Source organism: Sminthopsis crassicaudata, chromosome 1 (assembly GCF_048593235.1).
Source record: "Sminthopsis crassicaudata isolate SCR6 chromosome 1, ASM4859323v1, whole genome shotgun sequence".
Classification (NCBI taxonomy): domain Eukaryota; kingdom Metazoa; phylum Chordata; class Mammalia; order Dasyuromorphia; family Dasyuridae; genus Sminthopsis; species Sminthopsis crassicaudata.
The window spans coordinates 429,049,287-429,075,429 of record NC_133617.1 but is presented as its reverse complement, the minus strand read 5'-3'; the positions used below and the strand labels follow the sequence as shown (position 1 = coordinate 429,075,429).

At 36.8% G+C, this 26,143-nt stretch overlaps 1 long non-coding RNA gene across 2 annotated transcripts in view; it reads right to left on the bottom strand.

Annotated features, from left to right (window-relative positions):
* The window catches only part of LOC141554878 (uncharacterized), a 91,807-nt gene that overhangs the window by 5,279 nt on the left and 60,385 nt on the right, over positions 1-26,143 (bottom strand). The window contains exons 2-3 of one of the 2 annotated variants that reach the window (XR_012485996.1): positions 4,367-4,440; positions 3,812-3,951 (exon numbers count right to left, since the gene is read on the bottom strand). This is a non-coding gene — a long non-coding RNA (uncharacterized LOC141554878). The remainder of the gene's footprint in view (positions 1-3,811; positions 3,952-4,366; positions 4,441-26,143) is intronic. The other variant, XR_012485994.1, reaches the window with a different exon arrangement.

The following is a 26,143-nucleotide window of genomic DNA, read 5'->3' as shown; positions in this document are numbered from 1 at the left end:
TGCAAAAGTGTTTGTAGCAGCTCTTTTGGTAGTATCCAGAAATGAAACTGAGAGGATTCTCATCAATTGGAGAATGGCTGAATAAGTTATGATAAATGAATCTTATGTAATATTATTGTTCTATAAGAAATGACCAGCAGGATGATTTCAGAAAGATCTAGAGAGATTTTCATGAACTGATGCTAAGTGAAATGAGCAGAACCAAGAGATCATTATATACAGCAACAGCAAGATTATACTGTGGACATGGCTTACTTGCATTTTGTTTTCTTTCTTATTTTTTTTCCTTTTTGATCTGATTTTTTGCGTAGCATGATATTTGTGGAACTATGTATAGAACTATGTATAGAAGAATGGTACATGTTTAACATATCTTGGATTAACATATATTTCAGTCTAGGGAAGGGAGTAGAGAGAAGGGAGGGAAAAAATTTGGAATACAAGGTTTTGCAAGGGGGAACGTTGAAAATTATCCATGCATATATTTTGAAAATAAAAAGCTTTGAAAAAAATACATGGAAGAGATCAAAAAGAAGTTTTATAGGGGACAGAGACAAGAAAGGAAGAATTATTACTTTATCTAATACATATTTTAAAAAACTATGAAGTTATAGAAGTTCACAGTTTCACTCACAAACTTCTTTCCTATTCCTAATTATAAAGTATGTTTGTTGATGTTTAAATTTGTAATAAAAAATTAGAGTTAAAAAAAACTCTTTTTAATCTATGAGTCACTAGCTCATTTTTTAGAAACTGATGTCAATGAGGCACATACCACTGGTTTCATCTACTTATTGACTGATTGAATACCCTTATAATTCATAAAAATAGACAACATTAAGCCAGGCCAACTCAAATCTATGTTATTGGTCACAAGACATACCAGGTTGGAGAATGTGAATGGTTCCATGCAAACCCATCACAACTACCGGAAGTTATAAGTCAAATAATATATCCTATTAAAGATAAGACAGGAACAATCTCTGTTGTTGTTTTTGTTGTTGTTGTTGTTGTTGTTTTGTTTTTGCTGAGGCAATTGGGGTTAAGTTACTTGCCCAGGGTCACACAGCTAGGAAGTGTTAAGTGTCTGAGACTAGATTTGAACTTAGGTCCTCCTGAATTCAGGGCTGGTGCTCTATCCACTGCACCACCTAACTGCCCCCCAAGGCTATATATTTTATGATCATTCATTTATTTATTTTTAAGTAAATCAAAGGATTTATTTGTTTGTTTCTTCTAGTCCAGCTACTTGCAAAGATAAATCTAGTTTATTTCCTCTTTGGAGAACTGGATTGTTATTTTTTTCCTTTATTTTTTTTGTTTTGATAATAGCTTTATATTTTCAACATACATGCAAATATAGTTTTCATCATTCACTCTTGCAAAATCTTGGGTTCCAAATTTTCTTCCTTCCTTCTCCCCCCACCACGCTGCCCCCTAGGCAGCAACTAATCCAATATAGGTTAAACATGTGCAGTTCTTCTAAAGATTTTTCCACATTTCTCATGCTGCACAAGAAAAAAAAAAACAAATAAAAAAAGAAAAAGATGAGAAAGAAAAGAAAAGCAAGCAAAGAGCAACAAAAAAGATGAAAATACTATGTTGTGATTCACATTCAATCCCCCATAGTTCCTCTCTCTGAATGCATATGGTTCTCTCCATAACATATCTATTGGAATTGGCCTGAATCACCTCATAGTGAAAAGGAGCCAGGTTGATCACAGTTAATCATTACATAATCTTCTTGTTACTGTATACAATGTTTTGTTGGTTCTATTCACTTCACTTAGCATACGATCATTCATTTAACAATTTGTGGAGTATTTTCCAGGTAATAAAAGTTGCCTATCTAGTTTCTAACACTTCGCTACCAACATCTATTATCCTTAAAGAAAACCTGCCACAAATAAATTGTCCTAATCTGTACTGTTACATACAAAACAATAAGGATCATTCACCTTTCATTCTGAAGAACTTAAAATTGAGAACATGTAGAAATACATAGTAATCAATTGGACTTGAGGAGCCTTGACTTGGGGTACTTTATTTCTTCATTAACATCTCTTAACTGTGGGGTTTTTATTACTACAGTAGAAAAATTTACTGTTTTAAGAGTCCAGTCATAGTGCCAATGAAAATCATACAATTATTAAAGGCCCCCAAATCATATTCATGATAGCAAAGTTGATCATGAAGAAACAAAAAGAAACTAGTTAAAGTTAAGGAGAGGGCAGAGCAGGAGGGGAATCCCTTGACATTGTTCCATCTGGCATATGAAAAAGATCTCCCAGGAGAGATATAAAGCTGAGGCATTAAAATAGTATCTGTTTCTGGAAATCCATCATCACTTCCAGACAGCTTCCAGAACTAAGCTCAGCACATCCCACCCATCCCAGTGTCACAGCTGAAGAATAGGATTCAAACTACAGAAGTGGTTTGGATGCTAAAGACATAAATCCCTGAAGGAAATAGAGTCTGTCTTCCATCTGGTAATTCCTCCTCCCTCTTCAGGTTGCTGCTGGCATCTGAACTGCATCTCTTACAAATGGAACTTTAGTTAACTTCAGCTCCAAGTATGGAATATTCATGCAAAGCCAAAAAAATATCTTCATAAATGTGTATAACTATATTTTATATGTGTAAGTATACATATATAATAGAATCACTGATTTAAAACTGGAAGGAAAGATAACCTAGTCCTGTTATATGTCATGTATGATTGAGTGTATATAACAGGACCAAACTTCTATCACCCCAATATGGGTTAGATGAAATTCTTCCTAAAATGAAATAAATCTTAGATTTGATTGGCTGATGGAGAGACAGACAGGACTCAATCTCTAACTCCCTTGCTGCAGCAGAAGGTGGCATCCGGTTCTGTGGATGAGTTTTCCTGGGTCAATTAGGGGCATAATAAGTCACATCCATAGGAGATCTGTTCTTTTCAGACTTTATGGATGCCTAAAGATGTTATGATTCTCTATTCTCTTTGCTGCTGAGCCCACCACTTTCTATATAAAGACAAGAGGAGCCATGTTTACCAAAGCTAAGTGCCACTGGAGCTTTCCTGCATGTCCTTGTTGTGTTAGACTAAATAAACATCCCTTTGTTAATGGTTCAATGACCCACAAGTGCTTCATTTCATTCTAACATTAAATCTGAACTAATACATAACTGGGATAAGTCTCACCCTAATTAATACTAGATGCACTATAAAAGAATCTCTTTTCTGTCTTATATCTCCTTGCCAGACTATGAACTCTTTGATCAGAAGTGGATTTGACTTTTCCTCTTTTTTGGATGCTTTAATGTAGCCCAATGTTCTAATATTGACATCATATTGATGGTGACACTGTTCAATGTGGTGAAGAATAAGGAAGACCTGGATTCAAATACCACCTGAGGGACAACTAAGTAGTACAATGGATAAAGCATTGGCCCTGGAATCAGGAAAGAAGAAAAGAAGTGAGGGAGGGAAGGAGAGAGGGAGGAAAGAAGGAAGGAAGGAAGGAAAAGAGGGAGGGAGGAAGGGAGGAAAGAAGGAAGAGAAAGAGGGAGGAAGGAAGGAAGAGAGGGAAAGAGGAAATACCACCTGCAATACTTAGTAGCTAAGTCACTTGACGTTTCTCCTACTCAGTTTAATTATCAGTAATAGGAGAGAGTTGGATTTGATAGCCTCTGAGGTTCCCTTTGGGAAGTTTTAAGGCCATAGAGAGTCAACAGCAATCAAGATTAATGAGTTGATATCACAGGGCAGAGTTGCAGGAAAATTGCTGACTCTCCACTCAAAGAATCTGGTTTCAAATCTCACCAGTGACATGTACTCCTTGTTTGATGTTAGCCAAGTCATTTGTCCTCTTTAAACCTCACCTTCTCATCTTCAAAATGAGGAGGTTGGACTACATAGTAGTCTTCTTCCATCTCTAGATCTATGATCCTTTAAGCTTCCTGCTGAAGAGATAAGAGAAAAAGCAATTTATATTTTGATGTTCCCAAAGGAACCCCCATGTGGGGGCAAAATGAGTCAACACTTAGGACCTAGAAATAGAGTTGAGAAGGACCCGAGAAGTCATCTATTGAAATCACTTCATTTTATATATGAGGAAACTGGAGACTAGGAAAGGTAAGTGATTTGGTTTTATAAGCTTACAAACCAAATTTGAACGGATAAATCTATATCTAAAAAAATGAATTGAGAGTTGATTGTCCCGGTGTCTTATCTGAACATAAGATGCCTTAGTCTATTATTGTCATTCCTGCCTGTCAGAATGAAATCATTCACTTGGATTCCAAAAGTAGGTGTGAATTGCATAGCCTCATATTCCCTAGCAGAGACAAGCATCACTCAATATGCCATATAACTTACCCAAACAAACATCTTGCAATAATGTCATTTTTGCATGATAAAGAAGTCCTGGCTCAGGATCTCAACCTCCATTTCTGAAAAACATATTGAGCATCTTAAATACAAAGGCCAATCAAAATATAGTTACCAATATGCTATCATCCACCAGAGAATCTCAAGCCTCCAGGAGCTAAAGGCAGTAGGAGGAATAAAATCAAAGGGTCCCAAATCTGAATAGATAACATTAGGGATCTCAAACTTTGGTGCCACAAAGATATCAAAGGGCCTACACTTTGAGAGACTAAGATTGCAAATCAAGCATTTGAGACATGTTCAGGTTACTTTCTGGATTGTCCTTATCACCTAACATCTTGGGATGTGCCTACAGGGCTGGCATTGAAAATGAGTTCAGTCCATCTAAGCCATAGCTATGATATGACACCTGGACAGGACTTGCCTTCTTTACCTGCCACCTACACTCTGAGCTCTCTAGCATTTGGAATAGCAAGTTATAGTAACTGGTAACGACTAATGCACCAAAGCTTTGCTTATTCATCACAGGAGGCTGGAGGCTCCCCAACTGACTGGTTCTTTGCCCATCATATGCTTAGCAAACTCCCACTTCTTGTTCCTTCATCGCTATGATTCAGAATAGATGCTTCTAAAGCAAAAATTTCTTCCCTCTGCTATTTCTCCCTATACAATCATCCCCAACCTATCTTAGACCTCCCAGTCCTTGTTCTCCAATATCATTCAACTTCACCGTGCCTTCTGGACCTCCTTCCCTTTTTATTAACAAATTTCCATCCACCCTACTTCTCCGCACCTCATACTCTTTCCATCATTAATTATACAAAGAAATCTGGCTCCCTGCTGAAGGTACTGTAACCCTGCCTGTGCTCCAACACTGAATGTTCCTTTTCTTGTACCTCTCTATATTCAGGGCAAGGAGGAAGAACAAATATGCACCTTGCTTTTTATTACTACTTTTAGACTTTGCACAATCACTAGAAAATTTATTTACCTCTGAGGTGCACTCTCCCTGTCTATACCATTCATTTCAGATCCTCCTTTCAATCACCTACCAGGCTTTGTGTCATTCTCCCTCCTTCCTTAAAATTTCTCAGTAAAAGGCCTTTAGGGATTTCAATATGCACACTGATTTCTCCTCTAACCTCTTCAGTCCCTATAATTTATATTTTCACTCTAATTGGAATGACCACATCTTAGATCTCACTATTAACCCTAATAGTATTAAACTCTGAAATTTCTCTCTCTTATCATAATCTCCTGTCCTTCATTCTCTCCATGGGCAGCTTGCACTTGGATTCAGGAAAACCTGAGATCTAATGCAACTCATTTACTTACTAAATGATTTACTTAGCTAAATGATTCTGCATAAGTCATTTAACCCCTATGCTAAAACTAGGTGATAAAGTAGATAGAATCACTTAACCCCTATCTATCTGCCTCAGTCTTCTCATCAGTAAATGGTCATAATAATAGCACCCACTACCTAAGGTTTTAAGGACCAAATGTGACAATATTTGTAAAGCACTTAGCCCAGTTTCTGTGCTAATCACTTAATTATTTGTTTCTTTCCTTTAATCTATAAAATAGGAATAAAACTAATAACTGCTTCACAGGGTTATAGTAAGGATAAAATAAGATAATCTTGGCAAAACACTTTAAAAATCTTTTTTTAAAGCTATATTTAGCTATTATTATTGCTATTATTATTTTCCTTCTGCCTATTGCTCCTAAACCTATTCTTCAATCTCACCATGACCTCTAGTCCTTCTGTCCCACTCTAAAGTCCAAGTGCATGAAGTTGCTCAAAAATAATTTTTCTTCCTTTCTTGACCTTATGACTGATCAGGTCATTCTTCTTCATTGAATAATTTTGCCCCCTTGTCCTATCAACCTCCCTGCTGTACATGGTGGAACTTGGGTTGAGGTTGGTAGATTGTTTGAGTTCTGGGTTGTAATGGAAGTAAAGGCAAGCAGGCATTTACACTAAGTCAAACACCAGTATGTTTCCAGTAGCAGGGGGACCACCAAACTCCTTGAGGAAGGTTGAACCAACCCACATTGGAAACAGAGCAGGTCAAAGCGTTAAGGCCAGCTAGTAGTGCTGTCAAGATTGTAAGTAGCCACTGTCACAGAGGGAGAACTAGTCTCAAACAAATACTAAGGGCTCTCTGCTCTCTCCACTCCTAATCAAATGCTACAGAATACCTTGAGAGAAAATAACTCAACTATACTGCCAAGGCCCATTACAATTTGCATTATCTAATCACATTCCCTGCTGCATGACAATTCTTATATTCTTCCCTAATTGACTTGATATCATATTCCCCTCAACAGTGATTCCAAATCTTTTCTCTTCTCCTTGCAGAGGAAGTTCATTCCCTTTCCCACTCCTTCTCAACAGATGACACCCTCCTACTTTATGGGGAAAGTAGAGGTCATGCTGTAAGTTCCCTCTGCTCCTCCTACTCTACACCTCAAAACCCATCTTATTGTCTCAATAGTATTTTTTCCAGTTACATGTAAACATAGCTTTCCACTTTTATTTTTGTAAAATTTTATGTTCCAAAATTTTCCCCCTTCCTTTCTTACCTCCCCAATCCCAAGACCACAAACAATCTGATATGGGTTATATATGTACAACCATTACCCTTCTTCATTGTGAGCCATTCTTTTCTCCTTTGCTTTATTATTTGAGGAAGAAGTAGCTCTTTTTGTCAACCTCTCTTCTTATATCTTGACCCTATCCCTGTATGAGCTCCTTATGAACTCTCTCTCTCTGTGTCTCTCTGTGTCTCTCTGTGTCTCTCTGTCTCTCTCTCTCTCTCTCTCTCTCTCTCTCTCTCTCTCTCTCTCTTCTCTCTCTCTTTTTCTCTCTCTTTGTCTCTGTCTCTGTCTCTGTCTCTTGCTCTCCCTTTCTCTTTTGCTCTCACTTTTGCTCCCTTTCTCATTCTATATTGCTGTCTCTGTCTCTGTCTTTCTGTCTCTCTGTCTTTGTCTCTGTCTGTCTGTCTCTCTGTTTCTCTGTTTAGCTCTCTGTGTCTATGTTTCTGTGTCTGTCTGTCTCTGTCTCGCTCTCTCTGTCTCTCTGTGTGTGTCTCTGTCTCTCTTTCTTTTTCTGTCTGTCTGTCTCTCACAATGGCCCTTTCTTTATTACCTACTAAGATGCCCACATTTTTCACTTGACTTTGCCACCTTCTTAATGCAGCCAGAAAGGAAACGACATAGTAGAGCAAGCTGGACTCAAATCTGTGGGTTTGAATCTCACCTCTTATTCTTATTGTGTGACTAAGTAAGTTATTTTGCTTTTTAGCATTCTAGGCAGTTCTCTAAGACTACAAATTTCTCATCTTTCTCACCTGGCATACCAAAGAAAAGCACAGCTCCAATTCCCATCTCTCCATAGTCAAACTCTAGACAACAAACATTCCATGTTTCCCTTTCCTCACTTACCAATCAGTTCTCAACCCCCTGTAATTTATCTCCCTTTGTTCTTAATACACATCTCTCCCTCAGTTCTCTTCCTATCTTTGGAAAAGTTGTATCTTACAAGGTCATCATCCCTCTCCTATTAATCATCCCCTAAGAATTTGCTTGATGTCTACTTCTTTCTATGTTCCTTTGCTAATCTCAATATCTTACATGAATTTCATTATTATCTCTAAAGAAATGATTCTCAACTTGGAGTCATAAAGATCAAAGTTTGAATTTCATCCCAGATACTTTCTAGCTACTGAGCAAGTCACTTAACTTCTGTGTGCCTCGGTTTCCTTATTTATAAAAAGAGGGAGTTGGCTTCTCAATTCCCTTCCATTTCTAAACCTTCTATTTTACAAAGTCAGCACTCCTGAACTATAGTCCAATAGTAACTATTTGCTGGATATAACTTTCTGAATTGCCATCATCATCTCAAACAAAACCTATCCAAAATGAAGTTATATTCCTCCTTAGACTGACCCCCATCTCCAACTTTCCTCTTTTTAAAACTATTATTCTTCCATTTAAACCAGGTTAAAATCTCAGTCATCCTTGAATGTTCCCTTTCCTTCACAAGCCACTCAATTGTCAGATCTCCCCTACTGCTTCAACATCTCACACTTCTGTCTGTTCTCCATTTGGATGAATGGTAGAATAGGACTCTGCTCTTTCTAGTTTAGGCCTTTCTTCCCTTTGTTATTGCATCCTATAATGTCAATCTATTCTCACTTAATCCATCTTTCAAATTACTGCCAAATTAATATTCCAAAGACATTGGACTGACCTTCCCTGATCAAGAATTCTTAGAGGCACCTTAGAATAAAATATATACTCTTCAGCTCGATATGTAAAGTTCTTCATAATCTAGTCTTTTCAGATTTATTTCAAATTATCCCTAATATTTCCCTTTAGATACTCTATAGTCTACTCAAATTTATCTACTAGCTATTATTTAAACTTAAGATTTTATTTCCTATTATCACACCTTTGCTTGAGCTATAGCTTATGCCTTTTATTGTTATTGTTGTTATGTCATTTCAATTGTGTCTAACTATTCATGACCCTATTTGAGATTTCCTTGACAGATATTGTAGTGATTTGTCATTTCCTTCTCCAGCTTATTTTACAGATGAGGCAGACAAATGACTTCCCAAGAGTCACAGAACTAATCAGTGTCTGAGGCCAGTTTTGAACTCTGGAAGTTGTTTTCCTAACTCCAGGTCCAATGCACTGTGAACTATGGTATCACCCAGCTATCTCATATATACTCTCCCCTTCATCTTAAGAATCTCTAACTTCCTTCAAGCTCAGCTCAGGTGTTATTTTACATGGGGAATTTTTCCTGATAACTTCCCCCACCCCATAGTTGGTTTCTCCCTCCTAGAATTATCTCTCACTTAAATCTAAGAATGAAGGACAAAGTGCCTGTTGCATTCTTGACGACAGAATGCAAACTCCTTAACTATACAGAAAGGCTTATTTCCTCTTCTGTATTCCTAGTACTTAGAGTAGTGTCTTATATATACTTGAGTCTTAGTAAATGTTTGTTTAATTTAATTAACAAGATTGGGGTTGGTCCTAACAAATCAGAAGAATTATTCTTTCTTACCCTATATCCCCTCATCCTTGCAATAAATCCTTGCAAGTCCCACTCTCTTTGGTTTCTGACTCAAATGGATAGAAATTTCAGCCAACTAGTACAAGCCACTACCAACTTTTCCTCCTCCAAAGCAGTGTAACATAGTGGAAAGAGCATTATTTCTCAAGTCAGAGAATGGGTTCCAATACCAATTGATACTTCCTAATTGAATGAATCTAAGACTGTGTTTTAGTTTCCTACTTTGTAAAATGAGAGGTTTAAGTGGGACCAAAATTAAATCATTATTTTTACAAAAGTCTAATTGAAATTAATTATTTCCTTCAAACACTTAAAAAATCATAATTTTGAGAATGGACTGATTCAAAAAAAAAAAAAAGGGGGTAGCTAGGTGGCTCAATAGATAGAGTACTAGCAAGGAGGTCAGGAGGACCTGAGTTAAAATTTTATCTTAGACTTGCTAGCTGTATGCCAAAATAAAAGTTAGGAACCTTTGCGTTACATGGTCTCTGAGGTACCTTTCAGCACTAGCGTGATGATCTTATTGGTGTAGGTTCAAATACTGGTCTCTAATTTACAGAGTCTAAAGCTAAACTTTTGTCCCTCTAGACCTGACTTAATTTATCTGTTCAATTAAGTTTTTTTTTAGTCTAGGTTCCTTCTAGCTTTAATTCCTTTGATTACTTGGGAGTTAAAGGTGAGGGGAAAGGCAAATGTTGTTTAGTTATTAGAAATGTTTTCATGTCTCCATTTGGAATTTTCTTGGCAAAGACACTAGAGGGATTTACCATTTCCTTCTCCACCTCATTTAGAGATGAGGAGTAAGTGTCTAAGACCAGATTGAATTCAGGACTATGGGTCTTCTTGGCTCCAGGCCCCCAACTCTATGCACTGTGGTGCCATTTAGCTGCCCAAGGCAAAGCTTGATGAGGGCAGCTTTGATTCTGGGTTTCAGGAAGTAAAGAGAACAGAACTCATGAGATGTGGGGACATGAGAAGGTTGAGGAAGACCCCATATGGTGCCAGTGGAGGTTCTTCCCTCAGGCTTGTCATGTATATAAAGGGCACTGTGGGAATACAGGACACCCAAGACTATGAGAATCTACCAACCAAATAAGAGTCTCCCAGGTTGGCTGGGGTAGCAGAAAAAAAGTAGATTGTGTGAGAGCAGGGATTCATAATACTGCTGCAAACATTTTACAATTTTCAATTTTCAGTAAAAATACATTTCAAGCATTTCCAGTCTGAATTTTGGTCACCCAGGAATATTTCTGTCATGTACAACATGGTTACTATGGAAATGAGTTCTTCCTACAATGTTGTTTCATTTAAAAGACTTTCTCAGAACCAACCTGTGATGGTCATTGAGAGCAGAGACATAACTGATCATAGATTTGAAAGTTACCTGAAGATCACCTATTTAATTCTCTTATTTTATGTCAGGGGAAACTGAGGCCAGTGAGATTAAGTGAGTTGTTCAGATTCACACAGATAGTAAGTAGCTGAGCTAGGATTTGAAAACAAGTCTTTAAGGTTTGCCCGTATTTTCACAGATCAATATTCATGAAGAAAATAGAATTTGACATTAATTTCTCAGTTTTTTTCAAACTATGCTTCCTGTACTCTGGTCTTATTTCTCATCATTGTTATTCCCTTCTCATAGAATCTTGAACTCTGTCCCTGGAATCACCCTGGATGTACACTGATAATTGAATTTACCTTATCTTGCCTGGAATTGCATGTCATGGAATCATTTCCCTGATGATTTGACCCTATTCAAGAACAAAGAACAAACAATAATTACCTTAATCATTAAATGGGTGTTGTCTCAGTCAAACTGATACATGCTAAAGTCCTGCATTCAGGGCCACTTTCAGTCATCCTGATCTATATATGGCCACTGGACCCTAATGACTCTTGAGAAGAAAGGGAGGCTGATGACTTTCCACAACCCACCCCCACTTAAATCCAATTCTCTTATGTCATGGTCCTCTTCTAGAATGAAGGTCAAACAACAAGATTTTGCCTAGAACCAAACCTGCACCTTTTTCCCTGCATATAACCAAACTATCTTCCCCCACTATAATGTAAGCTCCTCAAGTAAGAGATTTTGTCTCCCTTTCTTGCATTTTTATCTTCAGCATTTAGCACAATACATTCATTCTTCATGCTAAGTACTTAATAAACAGTTCATTATTCATTTGTCATTCATTTATTCACTCAAACAGATGAAAATCCATCACAATAGAATAATGGTATATGAATATATATATATACATATGTATATATATATATATATGTAAAAATCTGTGACTTTTGAGTTTCCCTTGGACAGCAAGGAGAGCAAATCAGTCAATACTTAAATTAATTCAGGGTTAACTTCCAGTGGGAAGGTCAAATACTGAAGCTGAAGCTTAAATAATTTGGCCAAATGATGAGAAGATGGGAATCATTGGGGAAAAAAAAAAAAGCCTGAAGTTGGGAAAGATTGAAGACAAAAGGAAAAGATATTGGCAGAGGATAAGATGGATGAATAGTGTCATGGAAACAATAAACATGAACTTGGACAGATTTCGAGAGACATGTAGGATGGAAGAGCTTATTGTGCTACGGTTCATGAGGTCATAAAAAATCAAATATGACTGAATGACTGAACAAATGCGTGTGTGTGTGTGTGTGTGTGTGTGTGTGTGTGTGTGTGTGTGTGAGGTGTGCATGTAGTTCATAAAAGAGAATGATGGAGATCAGATTGGAAAAGTAAGCTGGCAGCAAATCATGGAGCAACTTGAATTCCAGGAAAACTAATTTGGACTTTAGTTGAAAATTAATTGGAAACAGATGAAGGTTTTTGAGTAAGGACCTGACATCATCAGAGCTGAGCATTAAGATATTCTTATCAATCTGTTAGCAGCATGTAATATGTTAGAATTTCATTGTGATAATAGCAAATTCCATTCATGAAAAAGCCCATATGTTTCCTAAGATGTCTGTTTTTAAAGTGAAAAACTTTTCCTTAGAGAACTGACATTAAAAAAAAAAAAAAAAATGCACTCACGAATAGGATACTCAATAATGAAATTGCTATCTTTTTTTCCTTACTTACATCTATTTAGTTTTAATCAGGGAATTCACCCTCTATCACAGAAGGACAAATTTGAGGTTTGAAGGGACCTTTGTGATAACTAATACAATTCCCCTCACTTTACAACTGAGGAAATGAGATTAATTGACTTAACCAAGATTTCACAATTAGTGAAGTAGAGTCAGGACTTTTGACTCCAAATTGAGCCTCTGAGGGGATACATACAGAAAAAATGCAGTTACAGAGCAGATGGAAAGTTACAAATTATGAAGTCAGAATTTTTTAGAGGCAAAAGAAAGAACCAGACAGAACACTGAAGGAAATTTTGAGGAAAGAGAGATGACTTCCAACTGGGGGTTTAAGGATTTAAACAAGCAAAAGATGAGATGAAGAGTCTAGTGTCCATCCATAGCAGGGTGAATAGAATAGATAGGGATGGGGAAACTGTGCCATAAGAGCAAGGAGTTGGAGAAAGTTAACTTGAGATTTAGGGATAGGGACTGGATCTGTGATTGCATTTGACCAGGAAACTCCTGGAAGAAACTCTCTCTATCAATTTTTTCTACATCTTCTCTACAAGTTAAAGTCTGCCTAGAACAGAGGTATCATATACTCAATGTTCCCTAATGGCCCCTGATCAGATTAAAATATAATCAAGAAGTATTCAACAAAATAAAATTTAATAATACAATAAGGCACAGATAATGTTAATATGTTGTTTTCTATGTCGATGCCCTCTGTTTCCATTCAACTTTGGCACCACTGGCTCACTCAGCCAGTCTGTGCTAAGGGCTGACCTTTTTTGCTTCAAGGCTGGGACACTGTCCACTACACCATCCTTCCTGAAGAAAAGAGTATAAAGTGAAACAGTAGAGTTGCCTTCATACATTTGAAGAGCTGCCATCTGGAAGAAAATTACACTTATTCTTGTGGAGTTCCGGAGAGTAGAATTAGAAATGTTATAAGAAGACAGATTTCAGCTTAATATAAGCAAGAACTTCCATTTAGAAATAACCAAAAAAGAAAAATGCTTCCTCATCATCAAAAACGTTCAAGCAGAGGCCCGTGTAACCTTATTGTGAATGTGACATTGGGGAAGTCTTTTCAACTCTCTGTATCTCAGTTTACTCATCTGTAAGATGAAGAAGGACTAAATGATCTCTGACATCCCTTTCAATTTCCCATTTCTGATCTTGCCTTGCCAGGAACCACACATCAGAGATGCTTACAAAAGGAAACCCTGGACTAAATTCATTCCCAAATTTAAAAATCTATAATTTAGAGGATTCTACAAGATGGTGTTATTTTAGCAAATTTTTTGAGTCTGTCAGCTGACATTTATAAAGGATGTGCCTTCATAAAAATAAAATATATTTATTTTGGAAAATGACCTGCATCATGTGCAATCAAGAGCTTAATGAATGCTTTCTTATTAAAATGACAATGATGATGATTATAGTGTTGAGGATAATAATCCAGATAAATTTTCCAGTTTTGTGTATTAATGACTGAAATCACCAGAAGGATAGAAGAGGATTTAAAACTGACAGATTCATATTATGTATTGCAGGATTGAGTCAGATAATCTTCAAATAGTCCATCATTATTTCATCATTGAAAATGGACTTTTGGATGCAGAAGCACAGGTTTAGATCTATTTGCATTAGCACTAAAGTTCTATACATTCCTGAACATTCCCAGTGCTTTAGCTTCACAAAAGATATAGCTGCTAGGACAAGGTGCAATGGGAAAACCACTCACTTCAGAATCAAACGACTTGGATTTGAATCTCATTTCTTCTACTTAATAATTGTAGAATCCTAAGAAAAGCTTAACTTCTCTGAGTCTCTTTTTTCCACAGTCACAGCCTAAGGTGGGGTGGTGAGGTTTTTGCCCCAGAGCAGTAATTTCAATGCCCACAGCATTGAAATTTATAGAGTTCTGAAAGCACTTTCCATTCTTCACCAGAAGGAATGAAACAACTAAGCTTAACACCTACTAAGCAACAATAATTGGTTAAGATAGGAACACTACCAGGTGGCTTATTTCCTTGCCAACTCCACCTCAATTGCACTCCAGCTGAGCTCCTCCATCTCCATCCCAATGAATTCCCACACACATTTGTTCTCCCCAATCTATCTGCTGCAACCTCACCCACAGAGGCCTCTTGGTGTCCAGAGTCCACTGTATTGGGACCTCTGTTTCTCTTCTACAAGATTTCTTCTCACATAAGACCCTGTTCCTACTTTTTGCATGTGTTCACACAAACACACATATGCACATATATACATAGAGATTTTATCTTAGCAAGTTGATGTGAGGTCATATTTCATGTTATTTGCCACAGGTCCCAAACCTGCTATATGCAGTTGTTTTCATCATCTGCTATTCAATTCAATATGTATTAAACACATCTACTGTGTGAAAGGCCCTGTAGTAGTGTGACTTAGATCCTGCTTTTTAAAATCTTACATCTGTATGTTTGTAGAATAGAATTGAATTGAAAAGACATGGACACATATAACCATGACAGAAGGGAGAATGTAATAAATACAAGGAATAGACCCACACAAAGTGTCAAAAGAAATTACTTTTGGGAGGGAGACACAACCAGAAGGAGGTGATCTCTGAGTTGGCTATTGAAATAAGAAAAAAATTTCAGCTGGCAGGTGGAAATAGATAGGGCTGTGCATGGGAACGTCAGACATTCAATTACCTTACTTTATATATTAGCAAACCGGAGATGTAAAAGTGATTTGCTCAAGATCATACAAGTAATAAATAAGAATCTAAATGTGAATGCATGTTCCTTATTAAATCCAATGTTCTTTCTACTCTTCATGATTCTAGAAATTGGGGCATGGGGTATGAGTAAAGGCATAGAAAAGAGAGCCCAGGATGAGAACAAAGTATAAAGAGTAGAATAGTTTGGATGGAACACTAAGAATGTGAAGGACATAGTGAGGTTGGAAAAATGGGATTTATAAGATTTAGAAGAAATCAAGCCATTCTCCAATTGATAAATGGTCAAAGGATATGAACAGACAATTTTCAGATGATGAAATTAAAACTATTTCCACTCATATGAAAGAGTGTTCCAAATCACTATTGATCAGAGAAATGCAAATTAAGACAACTCTGAGGTATCATTACACACCTGTCATTTTGGCTAAGATGACAGTAACAAATAACGATGAATGTTGGAGGGGCTGTAGGAAAACTGGGACACTGATGCATTGTTGGTGGAGTTGTGAAAGAATCCAACCATTCTGGAGAGCAATCTGGAATTATGCCCAAAAAGTTATCAAAATGTGCATACCCTTTGACCCAGCCATACTACTACTGGGCTTATACCCCAAGGAACTACTAAAGAAGGGAAAGGGTCCTGTATGTGCCAAAATGTTTGTGGCAGCCCTTTTCATAGTGGCTAGAAGCTGGAAGATGAATGGATGTCCATCAATTGGAGAATGGTTGGGTAAACTATGGTATATGAATGTTATGGAATATTATTGTTCTATAAGAAATGACCCACAGGAGAAATACAGAGAGGCTTGGAGAGACTTACATCAACTGATGCTGAGTGAAACGAGCAGAACCAGAAGATCATTATACACTTCAACAATGATACTGTACGAGGATGTGTGCTGATGGAAGTGGATTTCTTCAACATAGAGAAGAGCTAATCCAATTCCAATTGATTAATGATGGACAGAACCAGCTACATCCAGAAAAAGAACACTGGAAAATGAATGTAAACTGTTATTTTTACCTTCTGAATCCAATTCTTCCTGTGCAACAAAAAATTCGGTTCTACACACATATATTGTATCTAGAATATACTGTAATATATTTAACATATATAAGACTGCTTGCCATCTGGGGGAGGGGGTTGGGGGAGGAAGGGAAAAAATCTGAATAGAAGTAAGTGCAAGGGATAATGTTGTAAAAATTACCCATGCATATGTACTGTCAAAAAATGTTATAATTATAAAATAAAATAAAAATTTAAAAAAAAAAGGAAAAATGGGATGAAGTCAAATCACAACACACCTCAAATGTTAGGATTAGAAATTAAGCTCAGTGGATACCCGTCAATTAGGGAATGGGTGAATAAGTTATGGGATATGAATGTAATGGGGCATTTTTGTTCTATAAGAAATGATCAGCAGGATGCTTTCAGAGAGACCTGGAGAGACAACATGAATTGAGGCTAAGTGAAGTGAGTAGAACTAAAAGAACATTATACACAGCAACAACAAGATTATGTGATGATCAATTTTGATGGACATGTCCCTATGTGGTGATTCGGGCCAATTCGAATAGACTTGTGATGGAAAGAGCTATCTGCACCTAGAGAGAGTATTGTGGGTACTAAATGTGGATCACAACATAGTATTCTAATCTTTGGTTGTTTGCTTGCATTTTGGTTTTTTCTCTTTTTTTTTCCTTTTTGATCTGATTTTTCTTCAGCATAATAAATGTGGAAATATGTGTAGAAAAATTGCACATGTTTAACATATATTGGATTACTTGCTGTTTAGGAGAAAGGATGATAGGAATGGAGGGAGAAAAAATTGTAACACAAAGTTTTACAAGGGTGAATTTAGAAAACTATCTTTGCATGTATTTTGAAAATAAAAAGCTATTTAAAAAGTGAAAAATAAAAAAGAAATTAAGCTCAATAGGCAAGGGAAATTCTAATACTTGTTCTATCTCCCTCATGGGATTGAAGCAAGAAGAATGTTTTGTTAATTGTAAAAGGTTGTAAGGAGGAAAGAGAGAAGAGAGGGAAGAGAGGAAGAGAGGGATAATATCTGATCATGTCACCTCCCCACCCACCCACTCAACAAATTCCAGAGGCTTCTTATTACCTCTAGAAGCAAATATAAAATGCTCTATTTGGCATTCAAAGACCTTCATAAGCTAGTCCCCTCCTATCTTTCAGGTCTTCTTACACTTTGCATCTAAAGACATACTCTTTAATCCACTGACACTACTTTCCATGCTGTTCCACAAACAAGACACTCTATTTTGGTTTTGGATATTTTGCTCTGGCTATCCCCTATGCCAGGAATATTCTTCTTTCTCATCTCTAGCTACTGCCTTTACTGGCTTGCTTTAAGTCCCATCTAAAATCCCATCTTCTACAAAAAACCTTTTCCTCATAATTCTAGTGCCATTTCTCTTCAACTATTCCTTATATATATGCATATAGCTTGTTTGTTTGATTGTTATCTGTCCTTAAATTATAACTTCCTTGAAGGCAGGGAATGTCTTTTGCCTCTATTTGTATCCTTAGCACTTAGCACAGTATTTAGCACATAGTAGTCACTCAGCAAATGTTTATTAACTGATGATTGCTATTATCATTATCATCATACTCCTACAACACTCACAGTTGCCCATTGGGCTTAAATGTATTTCTGGGATGGTCTGGAGATGCTCAGACAAATCCAGTTAGAAAAATTCAGAAATTTATGAGATCATCTTTATCCACAATGCCCCAAATTGAGCATAGATAAATTTATTAGGGAATAAGGAAAGGCCAAATGTTCTTTGGAGAAATTTGTATACTCTCCTCATCCAAGGAGTGCAGTCTTCCCCATTTGATGTAGAAAGAGGTGTAGTCTTCCAAATAATAGAATGAAAGAATATCAGAGAAGAATATGTTATATGATTCATCTAGAATATCCTTCTTTATATAAATGGGGAAATTGAGGGTTAGGAAAATAAAGGTCACATAAGTGTTGTCTGCTACTTACTGCCTATTATTCAGTTCCTCATCTATAAAATGACTAAGATGGTCGCTAAAGCTCCCCTTGAATTCTAAATCTATAATGCTATGAATGAGGACAGCTCTATCTAAAACCAAAAACGAGTCAAGCAGGTGTCCCACTTTTAAGAAAATGGTCCAAAGTGGTCTCCCCCACTTCAGGTTCTAAAGCCCAAAGCTTTCAGCCGGATGCAGATGATTTCTCCCACCCACAGACAGATCTGGAGGTGTCTCTGCCCTTTTGCTTAAACAGTTCTTGGAACTGCACAGAAACAACTATTATGCATCAGCTAATTCATTCACCCACACTTGGAGAAAACAAAAGCTGCTTGGATCTCCCAAGGCTCAGCTAATAACCTAGCTTTCAGATACAAATGAATCTGATTTCTGAGCCTGGAGTCTGGGAGAGGTACTGAAATAAGAGCATGGAAAAAGGTGGATGGATCTCCAATTCCAGCAGAAGATGAAAACAGTCAAATCCTGCCATTAAGTGCTTTCTCATACCAACTTTCTGTCAAATCTGATCCCTTTGTGCAAGCAGAATTCCTCTGTCACCACAACATGGAAAATAAGGGATGCAGGCAATCTTTTTCCTTCCTAATACCAGTTTTATAAGAGGGAGCTTTGGAATATTGTTTAGAGTCCTGTAGTCTCCTACTTACCCCCAAGCAGAGACCTAGTTCCATAGCGGTCCATACTGAGGCAGAAGGATGTCATGCAGATATGACTGAACCAGCCTACTGACTGATAACGGAATCCAGGAGCACAGTCAGGTCATGAGGCCATCATTCAAGTACAGGAAGGCACTTCAGAGCTCAATTAATCCAAACACTTTAGTTTACATTTAAGGAAAATGGTTCAAAGAATTAGTTAAGTGACTTTTCCAAGGTCACACTGGTAGAGGAAATTCCTTTGGCAAAGCTTTATAACTTATTTGGAAGCCTGAAGGGGCAACTAAGTGGGACAGTGAATAGAGAACTGATCCCAGAATAAAAAAGACCAGAGTTCAAATCTGACCTTAGCCACTATTTTATTATTATCGCTGTTTGCCTCAGTCTCCTTATCTATAAAATTATATAAAAGAAGATATAAAATGGAGAAAAAAGTGACAAACCACTCCAATATCTTTGCCAAGAAAACCCTAAATGGGATCACAAAGAGTTGGGCATAACTGAGAAATAACTGAATAACATGGAAGCCTGAAAAATAAGGACTACATTCCTTGAAGAGAAGATCTATTTGTTGAAGAAGTAGGATTAGGAAAAGTTTATCCCCAGGAAATCATCTATCCCTCCAAGAAGATTGATTAAGCATATACTGCATGGAGTTCAAGTGGGATGATGGCAAACATACTGCATTCTGAGTCAGAGGGCACCAAGCTCCTCTCTGCTGCTTTCTCCCTCTAGGACATCAGTCAGTGACTCAGTTTCTCCATTTGGAAAATAAAGATTTTAGACAAATGTATAGGCACTTTCTGAATCCAGGCAGATACAGAATGGAAGACACATTCCTGAGCTCAAGGATTTTGTAATCAATCATGGGAGACTATATTAGTACAGAGGAAAATTAGGGCAAGACACTAATTCAGAATGAAGTGGTGAAACAGAAAGACCCTAGACTTAGATCCAGTGAGTCTGCCATTTTCAAACTATGTAGCTTAATATGTAATTTAACATGTAACATGTAAATTAATTATGTAATTTAATATCATTAGGTCTCGATTAGCTCATTTGTAAAATGGAGTAAGATGGTAGTCCCTTCCTTAGAGGGTTATCATAAAGGTGAAATGAGATAATATGCATAAAGAGATGACAATCGTTAAATTGCTCCATAAATGTAAACTATTATATTAACATTATATATATTTGCAAAGTGCTTTATTAATATCATCTCATTTGATCTTCACAGCTATTCTTGGTGGTAGATGATATTATTATTTCCATTTTACAGATGAGATAAATAAAACACAGGAGATAAAGTAGCCTGTCCAGGATCACAAAATTTATAGGGATCTGAGGGCAGGATTTGAACTCAGATCTCCCTGACTCTAGGTCCAACATTCTAGACACTATACCATCTAGTTGCCATTTGCTTTATCCATGTACAGGCCTGCCCTGAATAATGCTACTCTGAGCCATTTTCATCTTTCTTGACCCTCCCAGTATTAACAAACTCTCATTCTTGAAATCATTGTGTATTCAATTCCAATAGACTTGTGATGGAGAGAGCTATCTGCATCCAGAAAGAGGACTATGGGGACTGAATGTGGATCACAACATAACATTTTTACCTTTCTTGTTGTTTGCTTGCTTTTTTTTTCTTTCTCATTTTTTTTCTTTTCAATCCTACTTTTCTTATGCAGTATGATAATTGTGGAAATATGTTTAGAAGAATCGCACGTTTAAAGGGATGTGGGGGAGAAAAGGGGAGGAAAAAGTTGGAAAACATAAACGTGCGATTGGAAAACAATGTTTTACAAGGATGAATATTGAAAATTATCTTTGCATGTATTTTGAAAATAAAAGACTATTATTAAAAATTTTAAAGAAATCATTGTGCCTTACTTAGTGAATGCTTCTGTTTAGTTACTTATATATTCAGTACATTCTTCCCTCTCTATAAACTCCTTGAAGACAGAAACTTCTCATTTTTATTTTGAATCCTCAACATCTAACAGATAGCACATAGCAAAAATTTAATAAGTATTTGTTAAATAGAATTTTTGAATTTTTCTTCATATTAACAGAAGACACTAAATAAAATACTTGTTGACTGAATGAGCCCTTCATGATAAAGTGACTCTGTCACAAAGTCCTGAAACCTACTAGAAACAGCTGCTTTTTACTTAAAACAGCTTTTGTGGAAGTCCCTGCAAAATCAATGAGTCAATAAACATTGATTAAGTATCTTCTATTTGCTAGGCACTGTACTAAACACTGAGCTATTTACCATTCAACTTTTCACATGCTAGCAAGGTGATTGAAAACTATATCCCCTTACAGTCCCACTAGCCTCTCAAAAAATAGCCTTAGTGAGTCCTCAAACAATAGTTTATTCCTGAGTCCACACTGAAAGCATCCTAGCTCAGTGAGATCTTCCAGAGCTTGCTGTCTTCTGATATAATCTCAAGTACCAAAGGTCACTTCCACTCCTAGAAGATTAGCATGGCTCATACAGGGATGATCTATAAGAGGCAGGATGGTATAACTTTATGAAATAATGGCTTTGGAATCAGTAAGAACTAAGTCTAAATACCACCTTCATCAATTACTAGATGTGATCAAAAACAACTCACTTAACCAATCTAAGTCTCAGAGTCCTACATATAAAAGAAAAGATTGAACAAAATAGTGTCTAAAATCCCTCTCAGCTCTAGATGACAATAACAATAATAATGATAACAATAATGGCTAAATGTACAGTGCTTCAAGATTTGTAAAGTACTTTTATTATTATTACTAATATTTTCTCATTTGATCCTTAAAACAACCCCAGAAGGAGAGTGATATTATTATTCTCATTTTACAGATGAGAAGACCGAGGCATTCAGAGATTAAAGTACCCAGAGTCGTACTGCTGATACTTGACTCTTAAGTTCAGCATTCTATCCAATGTGCCACTTATGATCCTATGACAATCTCATGAAAATGTATATCGCTCCCCCTAATATTGTGATTTCCCCAAACTAATTAATGACCTTAAGCAAAATATAACTGCATACATGGGAAGGGGGATCAGAGTATTGTTGTGATAAAATGGTATAGTTTTGTTTCTTCCAAGTTTCCCTTCTGAATTAATGACTATACTGATTTCTAGAATGAAATTTGCCCAGAGCAGTTTTGCAGCAATTAAAAACTGTTATAAGAAGGCCCACTTCTTTATTTGCTTGCTGCTACCACTGCAAACATGCTGTCTCCATGGGAACAGGTGGGAGACATCTTGGGGTGGGGGTGGGGGTGGATTAGGAGAGCACATGGCAGGATGGAATGAAAAATATTCACAGAAGATGCTGCAATTGATAGCATTTTGCCAGAACCATGTTATTTACCTTCTGCTAGAAGAATATTCCCTACCTGACCAGCAAAGAATTATTTTCATTGTTATTCTATATGGGAAGCCTGGCCATAGCAAAGTGATACTGATATGCTTACCTCTGGATATCATGGTCCGTTACACTGTGCTCAGAGCCAAAATATTTGCATCCCTGCACCCTTGATTAAAAAGTTGGCACAAAAACAGAAGTGGCCTACATCAATTTGTTTTCAAGTCACTGAATGGAGAGATTAGCCAGAGAATGAGCAGAATATAGAGAAGCAAGAGGCAGAGCCTGAGCCCATCAGCCCAGTGCTCACTTAAGAACCCAAGTCATTCTGACCTTTCACTGCAAATAAATGGAAGAGAAAATGAAAGTTTAATGATGCTGGCCGACTTGTTACAGTGATTGCAATAAATTCCCAGCAAATTGCAGACTGCGGCATGGCACAGGTAAGCTGCTTTCTCAGGGACAAGAATGAATATTTTGTAAAGGACAAAAAAGGCAGGGGAGCCCAAAAGCAGTAGAGGAAGGTGACAGCTCCCTCTGGCTCTGAAAGAAAATAAAGAGGATTAGGCCAGAGGAGAAAGAACGAAAGTATCAGAACAATGATTGACCCTGAATAGATAGAACGAAAGAAAGATAGATAGATGATAAATAGATGATAGACAAATAGACAGGTAGATAGACAGATAGACAGGCAGGCGGGGGGAGAGAGAGAGAGAGGGAGGGGATAGACAGAGTAATAGATAGGCAGACAGACAGATGAATAGATAGATAAATAGACAGATAGATAGATGGATGGATGAATGAACATACAGACAGATGGACAGACAGATAAATAGATAGGCAGGCAGATAGATGGATAGATAGATGATAGGTATATGGACATATCTAGATACACTCATATATATTTGCATATACACACATGTATATATACATATTTATATATAGAAATATATGTACATATATGTATAGGTATATGTGTGATTATATATTATATAAAACTAATGCAGAGTAAAGCCAACACATACATATGTATGTATGTGTGTATATACATATATACATGTATAAATATATGTGTCTATAGGGTAGTTAAGTGCTTCAGTGGATAGAATACCAGGCTTAGGGTCAAGAAAACCTCAGTTCAAATGTGGTCTCAGATACTTATTATCTGTGTAACCCTGGTCAAGCCACTTAACATTGTTTGCCTCAGTTTTCTCATCCGTATCTTTGTCAGGTAAACCCTAAATGAGATCATGAAGAATCTAAAATGACTAAATGACCAAAATATGTGTGTTTAAATGTATCTCTATGTTATATATGTGGGTACATGTTTGCTTTCTAAGCAGTTCTCTTGGCAATTATCCTCATTCATATGATGTAAGGATCGACAAGAACCCTCCCCTCAATGCAGAGCAAAGCAACATACTGTCAGTATGGCATTTATAGAAATGACCTTATGGTCAACTCCCTTATTTAACAGGTGAGGAAAATAGAATCCAGAGAAGTAAAGAAATGACTGGCTTAAATTCATACATATCAATGGTCATGGGATCATAAATCTTGAATTAACTTTGTTTCCTAAGAAGGGGATCTGCTAAGCTATCAGGGTTTGTGAGGAGTGCTCACGTTCCAGGCTGTGGGAAAGACATTCTGTGACTTAGGATCACAGAATGCAAAACCTAGTGGACAACATCTGACTGATGTCAGAATACTAACAGAGCTGAATTCTTATAGAGGGGACAAGTGAGGCAATAAGACACAATGATTAATATAAAATAAGAATCTCAAGAAATTCCATCCAAACTCCATATTAAATCCATACAAAGCACTCCCTTTTATTCAACATGTTCAGAATATTTTTCTTATTTTGAGAACATTTAAGAAAAGCCTGTGTTTTAAAACCAAAGATCATTTTTATAGATGCTACTTCTAATCCAGTGATTCATAATCTTTTTTTTTTTTAACATAAGGCCTCTTTGGCTGTCTGGTAAAGCCTATGAATACTTTCTTAAACTGATGTCTTTAAATGCATAGAAGAATTTGTATAATATTATGGAAAAAGTTATAGCAAAATACAGTTATTAGGAACAAAGTTGATTCTCGTTAATTGGAGAACAGCTTAATAAATTGTGGTATAGGAAGTAATCATATATTACTCTACTGTAAAAAATGAGCAATGTCATGAATACAAAGAAACATGGAAACAGCTACATGAACTGTTGCAGTGAAGAAAGCAGATCAAGAAAAACAACATTTACGATTATAACAATGTAAACAAGAAAGGTGCCGAGAAAAGTTACAAAATTATAAAGATTGATGTATTAGGGTTTCTCTAACAGTCTTGACTCTAAAGTATAAATCTTCCAGAGGCAGTGATTTCTAACTACCTCTCTATTTTTTGATGGAAGCTTTTGCCAGTCAACCTGACCCTGTCTTGCCAGTGGACTCTGATAACTCTGGAAGAAAGAGTTGAACTGATGACTTTGCTTATATCTTCCTCACTTAATTCCAATTCACTTGCAAGTCATGTCATCACTCTCATGTCATTGATTCTCCTCCAGAATGAAGAAGGAACATCTTTTGATGATTTTCTTCATCCATAAGTTTTTGACATTCTGTATTATTCTATTTCCTTTTGTTTCAGAGACCTACATTTCTGTCCTCTGGTTGTCATTTTCACCTGGTCATCTTCTATCTTACCCTCCAAATTAGACCACCAAAATCCATTCCCAGAAAGAGGTAACTCACTCAATTAATCATTTCCAGAACCACATGTCCTCATCTTCCCATTGTCTATTTTCTGCCCTGAAAATATGAATAACTTCCCCTACCCGCTTTCTACCTCCTGTTCTGAAAATCACAAACAAATCATCATCATCCATTGCCTTTTCAAATGACTCCTTCCCTATATGTGTTTTCTCCCCCATAAGCTCCATGAGGGTAGAAAATGTTTCACTTTTGCATGTGGACTCTTTATACTTAGCATAACATTTGGTACAATACATGCATAATGAATGCTTTCCATTCATTTATTTTGTCTCTGTCCAATCCAATGGAATGATTACATTAAATGAGAACAACCTCTGTAATCACCCTGAAGTATTTCTGAGATTCATTCTAATCCTATCTAACAAGTGTATGTTAAGCATCCATTACGAATAAAAAACTATGCTAGGTTCTGGACAAAACAAAAAGCACCCCCTGTTTTCAAGGAGCTTACATTATAGTAAATAGAGTTGATTATTTGAGAGAAAAAAAAAGAAGATCAGGAAAAGATAACTCATAGAAGTATTATATGAGCTGAACTTTGAAAGGAGCCAAATTCTTGAAGAAGAGGAGGTAAGGGCAAAATTAATTCCAAGCATGGAGAACAGCAGCCTGGACAAAGGCACAGAGGCTTGAAATGGAATACCAAGATCAGGAAATAGATAATAGAACAATTGGGCTGGAACATAGATTTTATTTAACAGGAGATTTGAGGGAGGAGAAGGGGAGAGATATGGTTCCTCTTTTGGATGTGTTGAAATTGAAATGCTTACCAATGTCCAAAAGGTACTTGGTATTGGGAACTTGAACTCCCAAAGGAGAGTTAGGGGGCTAGATTTATAAAGATAGATGGAAGTCATAGGTGCAAAGATAAATCCATGAATTAATAGAAACTGATGAGATCACCAAGAGAACAGATGAAAGAGGGGAGAAAAGAATATCAGACAGAAACACACATGGTCAGAGGGCAGAACTTGAGTGATGACCAGCAATAGAGTGCTCAGCTATGTAGGTACAGAAAAGGGAGAATCTAA